Source organism: Synchiropus splendidus, chromosome 3, assembly GCF_027744825.2.
Source record: "Synchiropus splendidus isolate RoL2022-P1 chromosome 3, RoL_Sspl_1.0, whole genome shotgun sequence".
Classification (NCBI taxonomy): domain Eukaryota; kingdom Metazoa; phylum Chordata; class Actinopteri; order Syngnathiformes; family Callionymidae; genus Synchiropus; species Synchiropus splendidus.
This window is the reverse complement of record NC_071336.1, coordinates 13290858-13307809: the sequence shown is the minus strand read 5'-3', so window position 1 is coordinate 13307809 and position 16952 is coordinate 13290858. Positions and strand designations below refer to the sequence as shown.

Genomic DNA, 16952 nt, shown 5'->3' with positions numbered 1-16952 from the left:
AGGCGTGACGCGAAGTTTCCTCATGTACTGCACTCATGACAAAAACATACAAAAGGAGTCACAAGACGTGTGTGAGTGGAACATACATAATAGAGAGTTTGACATGACAATAAAAGACCTTTAGAGTGACTTCTCGGCATCTGAAATAAAAAGAAAACGAATCAGCTTTCACATCAATCCACTTGCGCAGTCTGAACACACAACTTCTTATTGGCTCAAGGGTTTGATCTTAAGGTTGCTTTCTAGGGTTGGCCTCACACCTACAGTGCCGTGAGATGAGGAAAGCCGGCGTCTGATGTTTCAAGAAACATGTTTCATTTGCTGCCGTGACGGGAAGGGAAATGTATTTTTATCAATATATGCAGGTGATGGTGGATGAACAGTGAGCAGAGTAGAAAAGCAAATCCTCTTTTCCAGGCTTATATTTTATTCATGCGTCAGATACCTATAAGCTGACACATCCTAAAATACGCTCAAGTATAATTAATTTGGAAGCTTATACAATTACTCGCCTCTGTTTGTATTGTTGGACAATCTCCACGGCCCGAATGCACAAAGATGGAGGACCTAACCATGTTGGTTGACCACATTGGTCTCCTGTTAAGACATCATGGACAATACCGATGACTGTATTTCCATTTCTCATCTAAACTAATCTAGTTTCTAAGGCAGCAGCTCCCAGGAGCATTGCTTGAAAAGATTAAATGTAGATGAAAAAAACGGAGGATTTCAACAGCAAACACTGATGACCAGTACTGGCTTTTGTGAGCTGTGGGAAGCTCTGATGAAATAACTGAGGCAGGGATGGCACTTTAGAAACGACACTATTAAGATAGTGGTTCTGAAGTGGGTAAACACACAGCAAATCACTGGACATATCCACGACATTCCTCTAAGCTATGAACGCAATAGAACAGCTGAACTGCTCCTAAAGCAATGAGGACTCCCCAAGCATCAATGCTGCTCAACTCAGCCAACGTTCATTGATCTATTCATTGCATTACATCCAAAAATTTGGTGAGGTTCTGACAGGCCCTTGCTTTCACAGCGGGTCACAGGTTCAGCGTGCAGCTCCTGAAACACATGAGCCATGGTGGAAGTGCTGGAAATACACACAGGTGAAAACATTGAGCTCTTTGATGTGAACAACATGCCAATAATGTAACAGTGAAAATGAAACAAAAAGGTGCAGCTGCCAGCAACTCTGTTTGTAGTCTGTGAATCAGGGGCTCAGCCTCTTGTCTCGCTAGGGGTGAACATTGAATTACACTTAGAGTTAAAGGCCAAACAAAATGGATATCCTCCTTTTATTGGAAATACAAGTCTAAACAGATTATGATATCAGTGTTCTTTTCAGCATCTGCTACCACGTCTTTCCTCAAGTTCCCTTTTACAGTATCCACTTCCAAAAAAAACAAAAACAAACAACCAGTTGAACGCTGTCATCTCTGTGGGTCGCTATCAGGGATGGGCAGATGAAGCTTCATAAAACACCGTCCTCATTTTCAGAGCTCAGTAGGTGGCGCTCTCGGTCTACAAAAGATCTGATTCTTCTGCTTGCAGTTCCGCGACGACTTACAGTAAGCGTGTACAACTCTTGTCTTGGCTGAGGAACATGCATTCACCTTTGATCAAGAGCCAACTACGGAGGCTCCCTGGATGGATTTTTTTTCTTCAAGACGCCGCGGTCTATGCAGCCACCATTTCACAGCGGACAGTTCCCCAACAGTCGCTACACTGAGAGTTCTGTGGAAAACCACTCAACCACCACATCACTTTTAAACCAAGAGCCCACCTACAGAGGACACTGTTTCCTGAAGCCACATCAGGCTTGTGGTTTCAATGTTACACCGACTTCCTAGTTGCAATGCTCTAACAAACATCTGCCTGAGATGACACATGAGTCCGTTTTGTTTTCATTAACAAGCAGGTTTGTTTAAGCTCCTCTATATTTTTTGATCAGTTGAAACCATCATGGTTTCAATTCAGTCTTTGCTGCATTTGAAAGTGTTTTGTTTATAAACTTTAAGCGGCTGAAAGGATGCATAAAATAATGAATAGATAAGAAGAAGGCCAGCGGCATATTTAACACAACGGTGGTGCTTTGAATTCTATACGCGCTGGTTTGAATGACCTGCAATGTGGCAGCCACAGTCAACTCGTGGTCGATGAAGCAAGTCAGTGTGCAGTCTCATTCGCTCTCGCTCTCTCTCTCTCTCTTCATCTCTCCTCCCTCCTCGTCTCATTCGGCCGCCTTTCGTCTCTCTTCGTTGTCCTCTGAGGTTTAAACTCACCTCATTGAATGTACGATTGTATTCGAACTCGCACTGGTTAATTCGTGTTTTGACAAAATAGCAGTTTTAGTTTGACGCGTCCTCGGCGCGCGCAACAGGACCGGAGGTGTTCCGCGCGCAACATCTGCTCTTCAGCTGGATTGGAACCCTCGTCGTGGTTCTCATCGCTCCAGGCGGCATCAAGTTTTTGGCATCTTCTGTGGCGACTCTCGTCCGTCCTTTTCCAAAGCATGACGCGGGGTTATCCCGATAACGTGAGGAGGATGTAGACACCGGAGGAGAAGGACGCACACTTGTGGGACAACGGAGGAACAATCGCGTGTCTTCATGGGTGAGTCGAGCTTTTGTTTCGACTGGAAAGCTGTTAATATTGAGGAGGGAACGTGAGACTTAGTGCGCGCTCATGCGTCTTTGAAAGAGGATCAATGACGCGGCGATGCGTTTGAGTTGGAGATGCGCTTGGTTCGCAAATACATTCATGAGCATATTCCATCGGAGTCGAAATGCCAAACTGAATCTGAATAACTTGGTGGGAAATGACGAAGTGCGACGGAGATAAACACGGAGGGTGGCTTTAGTTCTTAGATTGGGGTCTGCGCATTTACGCATCGCAACACCAGTCAGTCACAGCCGCCAGTGTATGTTACGCATCTTTATTTGTACTTACAAAGTCACAGAACATTTACATCACCACTGCAGACTCTGGCTGTGAGCTTGTCCGGTTAATTTAGTTGAGGGCAAAAAAATGCGCTTTCATTTTTGCAGCACATGGGTTTGACAGTGTGCGTGGTTGTTTGGATGTCCATCATGGAAGGGTGTGGCCGTTCCACTACCCATCATTGCTCTGCTGAGGTCTCATCCAAGCAGCAAAAGCCTGCACCAAATGAGCTGTGTGCGCCTGCGTGCGCCATTGTCAACCAGGGTCCAGTTCAGCCACATGTCTCCAGGGAGCGTTAGAGCAGGTCGGTTTAGACCTTCATCATCCCCTTCACAGAGAGGCTTCTTTTTCTGGAAACTCAGTCGCTGGGGCTCCTGTTTGCACGACACACCTTCGTAAAAGTTGCTTCATCAGTTGTACATCAAATTGTATTTTACTGCTCATATTCCATCTCCGTCTTAATCTACTTTGGAACTCTTGAATATTGTTGACCAGCAGCTCCCATAGAGACTTGGAGTCTGAATTGAGACAAAGAAACAATGGCATGCAGCAGTTTCAGCTATCGGTTTCACTGCTTCCTTGTCTTAATACTGCCATAATGCTGAAGTACTTCTGCTCACAGCGCGTCCAGCTGGTGAGCTCATCTGCACCTATCAGTGGTATCGTCCCTATTCCCAACGATACGATCACGGTTATCAAAATCTACATTTGCAATGAAAACAAATGTATTTGTCCAATATTTGAAAATGGCTGGTGGGATTTTTTGGTTCTATTAGAACCTCAATGTGGTGATACAGACTTGTCCCATCGAAGTAACAACTTCTACGATCAAGTAGCATGTCAGCATGTCGTAAATGCAAGGTCATTTCACAATTCAAAAAACATCTCAAATTGTCCGACCAGAAAAGCAGGCAGGCAGCGCATTCCTGTGCCACAAAAAAAAAAAAAAAAAAAACGCAAAATGTCAATGCTGACTTCACCATTGCAACATTATTGAGTACTTCATCAGTGAGCCATAAAATGCCAGGCATGAGGAGGGTGGAGTTTAATCCTGCTTCATCTGGTGAAAGACTGAGGGCACTGTGAGCCACTCTTCAGCCCATCTAAGGTGATTCAGAGTGACAAACACTCAATTTAGAATCTTTTTTTTTTTTTTTTGGAAGGAAGCTGCCGCACCTGGAGAGGACCTTTATGATTAGCAGAACACGGTGGTTCATGTAGAAGCGGCAATCTTCCTAAGATCTGATCATCAAACAGTAAAGCTGCATTTCGATTGTGCTTCATGAATGATTTCAAGACTACATCCATGTTCATCTCTCCGATGCACATTTGAATATGTGCTGGTCCATCACTCTGAACGCTCACTCTCGCGAGCTGCAGTCGTATCACCTTCAGCTCAGACCAGTTACTCTCATGTCTACCCTCTGAAGTCCAGATACGTCTTCAGTGAACGATGCTTCACCAGCAAGGACTTGTTTTTCTGCGACTGCAGCCTGCTTTGCTGTTTTACCATGGCATGGTGCTGACAGGAGTTTACTAGCGGGAGGCTATTTCATTTTTGTCAGAACTGATACACAAGACTGGTCTCCCAGTAGAGGCTATATTTTTGCAATGTTTATTTATTTATTCATCTGTTTTTAAACTGTAGAGTATGGAGATTGTCATTTCCATTTGTTCATACTGTTCAGGGGTGAAAAGCACATGCAGGGAACAATATGTTTTACCGATTAAGAGCCTTTGTGTTTGTCGTTCGCTGTGTGACGCCTATAGTTTTACATTTATTTAAACTCTGACTCATAAAATTAGCTGCCTCCAACTTCACTTTATAAAGGTCCTGCCAGGGAGACGGGTAAAAAGTGACAAGTTATGTTTAACATCATATGGAATAGTCCTGTGTAGATGATTGAAGAAGTCTTGGCTCTGACCACTAACACACACAGCTGAAGAAACAAACCATGGCTCGATGAACACGAACAATGCAATGTCTTCCCTGGGACTTTTTAAAGATCATAATGAATTTCTGCACACAAAAAGCAGAAAAGAGCCTTTCTGTGAAAATGTAACCATTTGCTCCAAAGAGGAAGTGATGCCACCAATGATGTGGAATACACATTTTCTAACTTCATTAGTCAGGAGACAGGAGCAGTGCCACAATATCGTTCTGGTATCTTTATGCCGTGCAACACAACCTGTTGCTATCACAAACTTCAGCAGGAAGAAGAACATTGCAAGGTAAGTTATGACTCAGATTTTCATCATCATCTGCTGTGCATAGAGTGTGGGCTTGTCGGGATGAGTGGAGCAGACTGACATGGGCATCTGAGATGTCAAGGCATCTACTGGAGTAGAAAGGAAGCCTTACAGGACAGTGGTTCACAGACATGAAGACGAGAAGCAGACTTACAAGTGCCAGAGCGGACGGTTCTCGGGTTTTCATTGGGCCGAGAAATTTTGCTTTATTTCAAATTAAAAATGTCTTTGGAATGTGCTTCTATTGAAGTTTTCCATTTATGTAGAAGCAATGCTTTTTCCTGAAAGAATGTTTAAACATGCCCCAAAGGTGCAAGTGTGCGCATTATTGTTCATGTTGACTCGCACCAAATTGTTTTCTGCATGAATCCATGCTGGCCTATGAAACTCTCACTCCACCTGAGTCATATCTGCCTTCCCACCATCAGTACAAATACTCATGTCCTCTTAAGTACACCCTGCGTGCACCCCCTGGTGTATTTTCCATTAGACGCAATGGCCGGGCGTGATTCAGTCGATCAACAGAAAAAGGATTTAATTTGGCTGAATTGCCTCAGTCTATCTGAGGCGAGAGGCACAAGATTGAAGTGACAGCCCATGCGGAACAGCAGCAGTCACCTCCACAGCCGCTCTGGCCCTGCAGACCTTAAAGCTGCAGGAGAGAGCATAAGGGCAGTGCTCGAGGGTCAGCGCACTCACTCCTAGGTTGGACGTACCATCCTCAAGTCCTCAATGTTCGTCTCATGGAGGTGTTGTTTACCCCCCAGGAATGAAAAGAGATTAAAACAAAGGTCCCTGTGGTCTTATTACATCGCTCCATTCGTGAGTTTGTGTGTGTTTGGGGGTTTAAAATGAGAAGCTGATGCTCAGTGAGCGCACCGCAGTTTGGTCATTATTTAACTGAAGCAAGCCGTATTTAACTTGAACGTAAAAGTCTTTGTAAATACCACCAAATACACAAACAGCTAAGGCACATTTTCTTTTCTTTCTTCCTTGTCCAACTCTTATTTATGCACAACCAGTCGAGCTCACAAATTAGATTACGGTGTCATGGGATGATGGACGTCCAATGTATGGAAAACACATGCAGGAAAATGAAAAATCTGAGGTCGCCACAGCGGGATGACGTGCTGAGCAATTAATGGTTCTCTTGACCTTTGGCTCTGTTAACCACCAACTGCCATTTTTCAATCTGGTAATTAATATTTCAAGGTCAACATTGACTGTGATAATCTACTCTAATCCCAGTTTTTCCACCCCCACTCATAGATAAATTCCTCCAGGCATTGTTTATGCTTAATCTCCCTTTTATTAGTTGTTTCCTCTGTGCTCACAGAGACACATTTGGCTGCATTAAATGCTCAGGATTCAGAGGTGCACACCTGAGGGATCGTTCTAAATGCAAAGATCATTTCATCACTCATTTCAATCTGGCAGTTTTTCTCAGTCGCTTTTCTATTTTATGACTCTGTTTAGACCTTCAGTTCAGCACCACCTTTTTTTTTCTCATATTATGAACGTAATCACATTTTCTGACAGAAAACAATTCATGACGTAAGCAATATCTGGAGCCCATTATTGCAAACAATCTAATGTATATGAACTATTTGATTTCACCAAGGAGGTTTTGTGATCATCAGCATTTGTGTGTATGTTAGTAAAATTACACCAAAACACTTTTTTTTCGTCACTAATCGTATCAAATGTTGGTGGTGTTCTGGATCCACTCATCATTAGAAGATTTGTCACTCTCTCTGGTACAGGAGGAGCCGCGACCCGTTCCGGAACGCTGCCGCCACCTGTCGCTAGAGAAGGTATCAAAATAAATGCCGGGTCATGGAATTTTAGGAGAAATATGGGTTCAAATGTTGGCCTCCATTATATGTGCACTGTCCCAGTTGGGGTTAAAGAATTGAATTTCTACCAAGAAGCCTGGCAAATTGGCATCTTGAGTCCTGAGGAGGCTGCCTCATCCATCCTGGTGAGGTGAAAGAGGATAGTGGTCACGAGAAAAAGAGCAAGTGGGAAAAATGTCTTGTCGCATTTGCGATGACATCCTGGAGAGACACAGTAGAACCTTAGCAGGAGGCCTCTTGGGCAGCTCATCAAGGAGGTCCACCACGAGAGCAGATTGAAAAAAAAGAAGGGATGTTCATTGTCATTCCAGCCAGCAAGCCTGGAGTGAAATTTGATATCGGCCAAGATAAAGCTACAGGAAAAGGATAGAAAAAGTCCATGTTGCCAAGGCCTCAGCATCTGGGGAGGGGCATGTCTGGAACTTTGCAGCCTCGACTGCTGCTTCCAAAAGCCAAACTTTGACAGCAGACGAAAAGGGATGGATGAATGAATCATACTAATCTTTATCACGAAGAGATTTACTTTTGTCACAAAGTAGTCATTTGTATTCTTGTGTCACAAACACCTCTGTGATAGAAAGTAAACATACTCATTTTCATGGGTATGACGGAGCAATATTGCAGCACCTGAGTACAAAGCAACAAAAGTAAATCTTTTGCTTTGGACAGTTCAGGTGACACAATTGAACAATACGTATATAAAAACAGAAATTGATGTTGTAACTGAATAAGACTAAGTCTAATAACAGTGTTAAAGCACGGGGGAGTTCCAATACCCGACATGTTACGATGTTTCAGTGTGCGGTGTTCTAATACACAGTCCAGGTGATTCAACAATTGAGCGTCTTTTTATATTCTTGTGTGACAAGGTGAAAATGACTTTCTTCATATCTTCCTCTGATTTCCCTCCTCATGAGATTTGCTCCTACACACTTCCCTGACTTGGATTACTATTTTGTAGAGGTCCTTCCATCAGCACTTCTGCCTCATCGTGGTACCAAACAAACTTCATGTTCTCTTCCTTGTTTTGGACAGGAAAAATGTAATCGTCATTACAGCATAAACTAGGAACAGGCTGGAGCTTGTGTTTCCATCCTCTTTAAATTATTATATTCCACTCACATACTCAGCCATTCACTGCCATTTGTGCTTGCAAAGCACATCCAAATAATACACTAAAAGCATCTGACTATATCTGAATGCTCAGAACAACAAATGGAATACATTAAATTTGGTAATATAATCCAAGTTGAATTCAGAATAATGCAGTCTCACACATCCAGATGATGGACACCAAGCTCACTGCACCAGAAGGAGATTAATATCTGTGATGGAAAAGCTGATGATCGATGATTTCAATCCAAAATTCCAGCATGGCTTAAAACCATTAGTTGATTTTTACCTAATGTATATGTATATGCAATATGACTGTATAGTCAGATTTAATGACAGATTTTAAACACGCTTTACCTCGTGATCTATTCTGCATTATTAGTACATTCATAAGATTAGAATGGGTGTAAAAGGCTCACAAAGAGGTTAATATTCAGAATCATGTTTGACAACTTGCTGTTGTTAAACACTCATGTTGGGAAAGGTGATTTTGCGCCCAATACTGACAACAACAGGCAGCCTTCAGTGTTGCATGTTGTTGCATTGGCAGTGCAACACGTAAAAAAAAGCTACGCTAAGGCAGTAGATGGCCTTCTTTTCTTATAACAGCATGTCAGTTGCTATTTAATGTCAAATGGCCGTGCGTCTAGTCACGGTCACTAAGTTATCTGGCCCGAATTATTCTTTTTGAATAGCGGAAGCACCTGTGTGTCAACGTGAAACATGGAAGGCTGACCTCTGCCTCAACATTGGGCACAAACCTGAACTTGTTGGTCATCAGTGTGTTACCCCTTAAGAATGACAATGGATTGACCTGAATTATATTCCTGTTTTACAACAGGAACACATCAAGACAGATAGAATTGCACATTGCAAATGACCTCAAATGGTTTCCAACAATGAGTTCTAGAATAGAGTTTGTCTTTGATTGTTGAAACCATACAGAATAAAACATTTGTGTGCCAAAGTACAACTGCTGACTCATTTGTTTACAATTGAAACTGGGCGCTTGAAAGATAGAATGAAATTAAACAAAGTAAACTAGACATTTGTTTTCTTTCTTTCTCATAGAAGCGCTCCAAAACAAAACAAAAACATGCCATTGTCCTTAGACTCTCTCCTTGAGCTCAGCACTGGTGGGGTTGCGAGGAGTGTTATAGCCTCTCATAAGGGCATTCGCTCACCTCTGTATTTTAGGCTGATGTGGTGAACTGTGCTTGCAGTGGTGCAGGTTCAAAATGCCGTGTCCTTACGGTTGTGCTATTTGTGCAGTCGACAGTATCATGCGTCATCATGAGAGGTTTTACTGAACAAAAGAACAATAGAACCAAGCAAGTGGCGTCTTGGTGGTGCATCCACATCAGGTATTTCACCTTCTTATGTGATCTAACACTTAATGCTGGCCTGTTAGCCCAGGAGAGTTGCTGGGTCTCCGGATGAAATCTTTCGTTTGTATGCCATTATGGTACAGCACGTCTTGTAAATCAATGTCAGTAGTATTTGCCAGGCCATGCTTCTGTTGTAATTACCGGTGTCCCTTTAGGCCTGTTCCCAGACATGTGTTTGACAGATTAGTGGCTCTTGATGGTGTCTAGAACAACTGAAACACTAACTCCCAGCACACCTCCACTTAAAATAAACACATCCCCTGGAGGGCGAAAGAGACGACTGCGAGTAGCTTTTCACAATGACGTATGTTTTTAGCTTGCCGCTGTCACATCGGCACACATGCACGGACTCAGGAATACACCCATGTGCCATGAAACCAGGCAACCATGGCGAGGTTTCATGCACCCTTGAACATATAGATGGTTAGATGTTGCTCCTGCTGTCAGTCTCTGGTATTCAGAGAAGCATACATAACATTTTTGTCACATGACACCAGCTGCATGTGTCCCGTGGGTTCATACTGAGTTCCTGTATAAACCCAAGGTGGGGTGATCGCTAGTTTACGTGTGGTGCGAAAGGGAGTGGTGCCTTGGCTTGAAGCAATTCCCAGACGTCATTTGCCAAAGGCTTAAAATGTAGATGAGCACATGTGCATACACACTCTCAACTCTTGGCATGGAAACCATATTTAATTCAGATGTGGGAGAAAATGTATGATTCCACATTATAAAATAATATAAAATAAAATACAGAAAAAAATAACAATTTCTTAAGATATGATTTGTTTAAAGTGCGGCTCAGTATTTTATTTTTTATTTGTAAACAAAGTAGAACATTTTGGAATTTTAAGTGCGTCGATAAAAACATTTAATTCTATTTTATTTTCTCTTGATTTAATAGCGAACTACACTTCATAACTGAAATGCATTCCATCCATTTAAGGAGAGGTCTGCTTTATTTGTTATTTTTTGCAACTTGGCTGCAACTATAGTGCCTGTTAAGTGTATGCACTCCTATCTTATTGACGTGCAACACAATGGACCTGTGGGATCAAGTTTCACTTTCATTCTTGGTGGCCCATAATGGCGTTATGGCTCAAGGTAGGCGGTAAATTATTCCTGAATCTTTCTCAATTCCCTGGCTCATTTGATTGTTTCCCATGCATCCACGGTTTGTGTCAGTTTCTTGCCAACATTGGAATGAAAGCTTGAAAAGAGTATTCATCTCATAGTCGGCCTGTTTGATCCCACGTCTTTTTGTGGTTGTTCTGAGTGTCAAAACATACCAACTGTTTATTTGTACCAAATGGTAAAATGTTTCTGTGGGATGAATGAGTAACACCTTTGAGATGCGCTTGCCAATCTCTGTTGCTGTTGCGTATTCCGTCCTCTGCCGTCCTCCTTCTCTGGAGCCCCTGGCTTTCTGTCTGTCAATCCTCTTCTGCATCCCCTTTTGAATTCACTCTTTCATTGTTCTTCTTCCACTCCTCCTTGCCAGCGGCAGCTGTGGCCAAAATTCTCTATTATTTCCGCTCATCCCGCTGTGGCGTTCTTTAGAAATGTGTGTTGCCGAGAAACCTGAGGGAAGTTACGTTAACGTGGAACAAATGGAGACTTCTGTGAATTTACTTTGATTCAAGAAAATCACATCTTTTTTCAGAGACTCATCACAATGCTGAATCATGAAACAGTGTAAGTAGCAAATGAAAAACAGCTGAAGTCTCTTGGACAAGAGCGTGGAAACGAATCACGTCCAACTTTTCTCCAAGGGTCAAAGTGACCGTTTATGCTCTTGACATTTGCGATCTCTCACACACACAGTGTATTGGTACACCCACTGTAGAGCAACACAACATACAGCAGTTTTAAAATATTTGCTTTTGGTGCCACCACTGGTTAAAGCTTATTAAACTTTGACTCCAGTCCCGCTCCCCCGTCGCACATGGTTATATGGTTATGAGGAAGGGCTGTAGTGAAACTAGGGCAACTGTAATCTGACATGGTAATATACACAACCAATCAACCATCTACTTGCAAAGAGAAGAAAAGTTTGGTCTCTTTGAAACTGTTTTTCCGGCCAGCGAGGAAAGCCTGGAACCAACAAGAGGCTGAACAAGTTAAAAGAAGGGTGATCGACTTGGATAATAACACTTTATTTATACTGTGCAGCACGTGTCAGATGACTGTTCACACTGTAGTTTATTGACAGAAGACATCTTCAACACAAAAACAGAACAAAGACAAAGGTGCTGCTTTTTTTCTGTCTAAACTTTGTTACATTATCACTCAACATTTTTCAATCAGGGGCGCAAAACATGTGTCATCAAAACAGTTACAGTGTTTTATTTCCACTTGACAGTGGAGGCAGACGTCATAGCAACACAGTTGTCTTCTTCAATATGTTCTAGAATGACTGCCGGGTATGATATTGGATATGTTGACACTGGGCGCGTCTCTCAGCAGCTCCGTGCAGGACCATGGAGACAGTTGAGATAGAAGATGTGACACCTGTGCAAACCAGACAATCCATCAACACAGTAAATGACACTGAACTTAAAATATTAATTTGTCGAATTGAAGGCCTCGCGGACATTACCGGCCAGTGTCGGAGTCAATTCGTTCAACAGGTTATATCTACACTATACTTTTGTAAACACAACAAAATGGCTAACATTACAGGAACACCTCCCCAACATGTGATAGCACATCAAAAACCTCACACAATGAATGATGTACAGGTCCGTAGTAACATGGCCATTTCAGCAACTGAGCCTTGAAGCTGTCCTTGGGTCACGCCAGGGTGTGAATGTACCTTAAATGTTCCCTCTGGTCTGGTCTCCTGATTGGTCGGTTTCATGTTTTCTCTTCTTCTACTGTTCAGTACAAACTCTTGCTTCAGCCATGATGAATGGGAGAAGCGCCGCCCCATTGATGCGAAAGTGTTCGGGTCTGAGGCCATGCGCTGGCTCGGCCCACTGTTATACTGTCTAGAGGTACTTTATATTAATAGCTATAGATCTATACTTTGACTGCTCAATGTGACACCAATTATCACAGAAAATGACCTCAAAAGTTACAGTGCTTCAATAGGTAGAATGCTAGTCTGGGTTGTTGACAGCACATCTGATCAAAACATCACCGTAAATATGGATCGACTAATTTCACCATGACAAATAACAATAATAACAAATATCTCACTGATCGCCTTCCTTAAATCTGAAACGCCTTTTGTCAAATGCTGTGACATCTGGATTGGACATCCAAATGGCCTATTTCTTCTGACACCTTCTGCTCTCTTTCCACCTCATCTCTCAGATAATCTTATGTTTCAAGAAACTGTGGGGCAGTGAAGTCCTCACTCACTTTCTGTCACACACGGCAACATAATTCTGTCTTTCACACACAGAAAGACAGACACATGCGCCAGCAGGCACACACATGACTGTCCAATATATATATATATATATATATATATATATATATATATATATATATATATATGCAGTGAAGGGGCTTTGGGATTTCCCAGTCGCACCACTGTTTGGCAGTTCGACACACTTGAATGCTCCTCCAGCCACATTAGCTACCAGGTTTAAAACGCTTTCATGGCAGTTTGTCAAGGTCATCGCGACTCAACACTTTCTTCATTTATCATAACTAAAATTCAGAGTCAATCTTAGATAAACGAATGATTACCTGTTTGGGTTAGTATTCCCAACAAAAGTGGAACACAGCCGACGTGAAAAACAGCCCTTATTCAGATTGGAACGAGAGCTCCATCACGACAGCTGAGGTGAGTCCATTCATCACAAGCGCTTAACCTTTGATGATGTTTCCCAGACCAATTTTTATCGTCTGAATTATTAGTCACGGAGCTGTTTAATCTTCCAACATATTAGGAGGTTAAATGGCCTTTCTCCTCTCGGCCCTTTCTCAATGCAGAAGGAGTTACTGAGGTGATAAATTCAAGCTTGTGTTTATGGAAAAATACAGCGTGGAAACAGGAAGAAGAGTGATTGCTCCACAGAGTATTGTGGTGGCTGGTGGCTTCGTGAAGCTGTCTGACAGCCAAGGGCTGCAGCATCTTGCTCTGTGTGACCGTGTTTTTGTAAAGTTTTCAATGTGATATTTTAATGTCCACACACTACTGACCTCATCTTTTCTGTTTATTATGTTGTTATTTATTTTAAAAACTATATTTTACCTTTGATAGCAAGTGATAAACTGACTAACTCAATTGATATGCTATTTTAAAACTAAGATATTATGGATTCAAACACACATTAAGAACATAAATCCAGATGAATATGTTGTTGGTTTTGTGGAACAATTAAATACTCACCCCTCATAAAAGGTTGTCCTAGTCCAATTCTGTCATGGTTCCTTTAAGTTATTTTGCAAAAAATGTTTCCTTCAGAAACTTCAGAGCACTGTGTTTATGTTCCCCTTTATTTCCATTGTTCTCCGCTCTCCGGTTAATGCAGATGCTGGCCCTTATAAGTCTGGCCCCCTTGAAGTTTCTGCCATAGAAAAGGCTGGTTTTGTTCGCCCCATTCCAAGGCAGCTTGAGATGCTGGTTCCTCTCTAGCTTGGGGCAACTTTAGAGCTCCTTGCATTGTGATGTCGCACACTCTCTCCGTGCTTGCTGGGTGGTAAATTGTCTGAAGGTGAATAGTTGCCTATGTGATGGACTGTCTGTGACCCCATGTAAGGAATAACAACAAGAAAATGAATGAACGGGTGAATTTCAATTCATGGAATGAAGCAGCTCCATGTCAGAGACATAAAGTGGCTCAATTACGTCTCAGACCAACTACCACTACTGGACAGCGTCTCACATGGACATCAATAATAAGGAGGTTGCTCTTCACTAGTAGACTTTTTTTTCCCAATATGTGAATGACATTTGCCCTGAGTGAAGTTCAAAATAAAGTTTTTTGTTTGTTTGTCTGGCTTTCTGCAACCAGATACTGCTGTGACTTAATCATTCTTATTTCTCCTTACGAATGGATGTGTATAATGGACATTGAGACCATGGAATTGAAAGGTGTTCTACTACGAAAAATGAAAAATGACTTTGATTCAAGAAAATCACAAATTTATTGCTGCTGAAGTTTTGCCCATGAATCGACCGTGTCAAGCAAATGGCTATTTGAATTTTTCTGAAAGAGATCACTCCACGAAATGAGGAAAAAGCACAGATGGTGAGGTCAAGCTGGAATGTGAGCGGATTCTGCAGGTCATAAATCAGAGATGGGATGATAAATACCAGAGAATGAATGAGATATTAGAGTATCTGTCAAGGTTATCTCGAAGTTGCTCTCAGTCTGACGTTGAATGATTGAACTCGACCACAGTGTCAGTATTGATCTGTGGGCTGGATAGACTGAGGAGAGTCAGTGGTGTTTCCTCAGATGAATGACTGGAACCATCTGGACTAATGTGCCCTAACTCCTTCATCAATCACAGAGACAAGCTTCACTGTTTCTTCATTGTGCTTTCTTACATACATTTGTTATGAGTCTGTGATCGGACACGGTCGTGTTGGGGTCCACTGTTCTGCTTAAAATATATGCTTCAGACAGTAACATGCAGAGAAAGATGAGGCTTCTCTTTCACCTGAGCATTTGTCTGACAGTTTCACACAGTGTTTTGTACAGCAGCCAAGAAGACTAGGTAATTATTACATATATTTTTATATTAATATATTTATATTTATATAGAACTTGTATTGTATTGTAACATTGATCAAGTGAAGTTGCGATGAGGTGCAGATGATCTGGATAAATGAAACGTGTGTTGACAGACTGTACTTGTCAATGTTATCACTCCGTCGTCTGTCTCGACCGTTTCTGTTGCAGTAACATCTGCTGCAGGTGTATCAGAAGAGCTGATCTCTTTAGTTAGCAGCTCAAAGGAGGGCAAGGAGATAGATAATGTTGTCTATTAAAACCTTCTGTTGTGACGTGGGTGTCGGCAGGAGTTCACAAACAGCTTTATATGCAGCCAAGACCCACCTTTGCACACATCGTCTTTCCAGTATGCCATAACTGCAATGCACTCCCTTTTGTAATAACAGATGCAATGAAATACCTCCACACCGCAGACATGTTAGACCATCACATGAGGCCACGCTTTTGATCTTTTTCGGGCATGTTGTTTTCTGTGTTTCTATTCATTTCACTTTCATGCGAATTACTGCATTCTTTTTGTGGAAAACTCCTAAAACACACTGTAGTGACCATGTGTGAAGGTGACCTTGAGCTGACTTGTGTTTTCCGTCACGTGACCTTTATTATGTGAGAGAGACATGGTTAATTTCCAGGTTTACTCTCTCTGACATTTGCATCCATAGAAGCTGAGTCAGTTTGTCAAAGTCACCTGATGTTTTCCGCTGTCAGAAGACAGTGGATGTGCTGTCACCTCAGTGAGCGGGGTGTATATGCATCGGCGTGTTATGTTGAGGTCCCTTTAAGAATTTAGTGGGCGTGGTTGAACTGACAGGTAGCATGAGAGCAGTGACCTGAAGTGTGTTGCAGTGAAGTCAGACTGTTTCTCATCCTGCAACATCTACTACATCTTTTTGCCAAACGCTGCATCCCTGGTATGTGCAATTCATGTTCTTGTTTCGTTGCAATTCATTATTTATAGATTGGAAATGTTTAGTGAAGTGTAACAAGTTGCAGTTCCTCTCTTAAAAAACTGTTATACATAGGTGATCTGCTAAGTTTTAAGAGGGAAGGTTGTTGTTGGTGTTTTCAACTTCATGGCATTTTCTGGTGGACAATGGATGACATGATCTCAGGTTGATGGGTTTGGCTGACTGCTAAACACTTTCAGTCTGTGCGTCGAGAACAGTGGAAGTGCATGTGAAGTGATCAACAGCATCCGTCTCTGAAGCCATGGTGAAGTCCCATCCAGGCACTCATCCGCCTTCTTTGGGCACCACTGCTCATTTCCAACAACACCTTCAGGGTCTTTCAGAACTTTGATAGGGAAGAGTGTGTGTGCGTCCCTCTTTTTTGGAGACTCCTGACAGTGATTTATGTGTCTTGCGCGCCGTGACATTTCCTGTGACATTCGTCTGTGTAGTTGTGACACCATGATGTGCACAGTTGAACACGCATGATGGGTTTAGACAAGCATCGATCGTAATACAACCGATGAGAGTGATGAAACACAACGGCAGGTTAACTATGCATCACGCTGCATCTTCACTCACCCCTCTCTGTCTCAATCTGGTGCCTGTGGTGTTGACGACCCCCCCCTCTGACTTGTAAGGTGTCACGTTAAAATTCAGCTTGTTTGTGTGTGTTGTTGAAATGCACTTGTTCGTGTTATCACACCGTATTCATTGGAAATTCTTTGGTGAGACAGAACCAGAGTGATTGAA

General features: G+C 42.3%; 1 protein-coding gene across 4 annotated transcripts in view; it reads left to right on the top strand.

Moving 5' to 3' along the window:
• The first annotated feature begins 2194 nt into the window (after positions 1-2194).
• The window catches only part of htr2cl1 (5-hydroxytryptamine (serotonin) receptor 2C, G protein-coupled-like 1), a 114864-nt gene continuing 100106 nt past the window's right edge, over positions 2195-16952 (top strand). For 2 of the 4 annotated variants that reach the window (XM_053860931.1, XM_053860932.1), the window contains exon 1: positions 2195-2625. The gene's annotated coding sequence lies outside the window, so the exon portion shown is untranslated. Of the gene's footprint in view, positions 2626-16094; positions 16164-16952 lie in introns of those variants that run through there. The other 2 variants (XM_053860934.1, XM_053860935.1) reach the window with 2 other exon arrangements.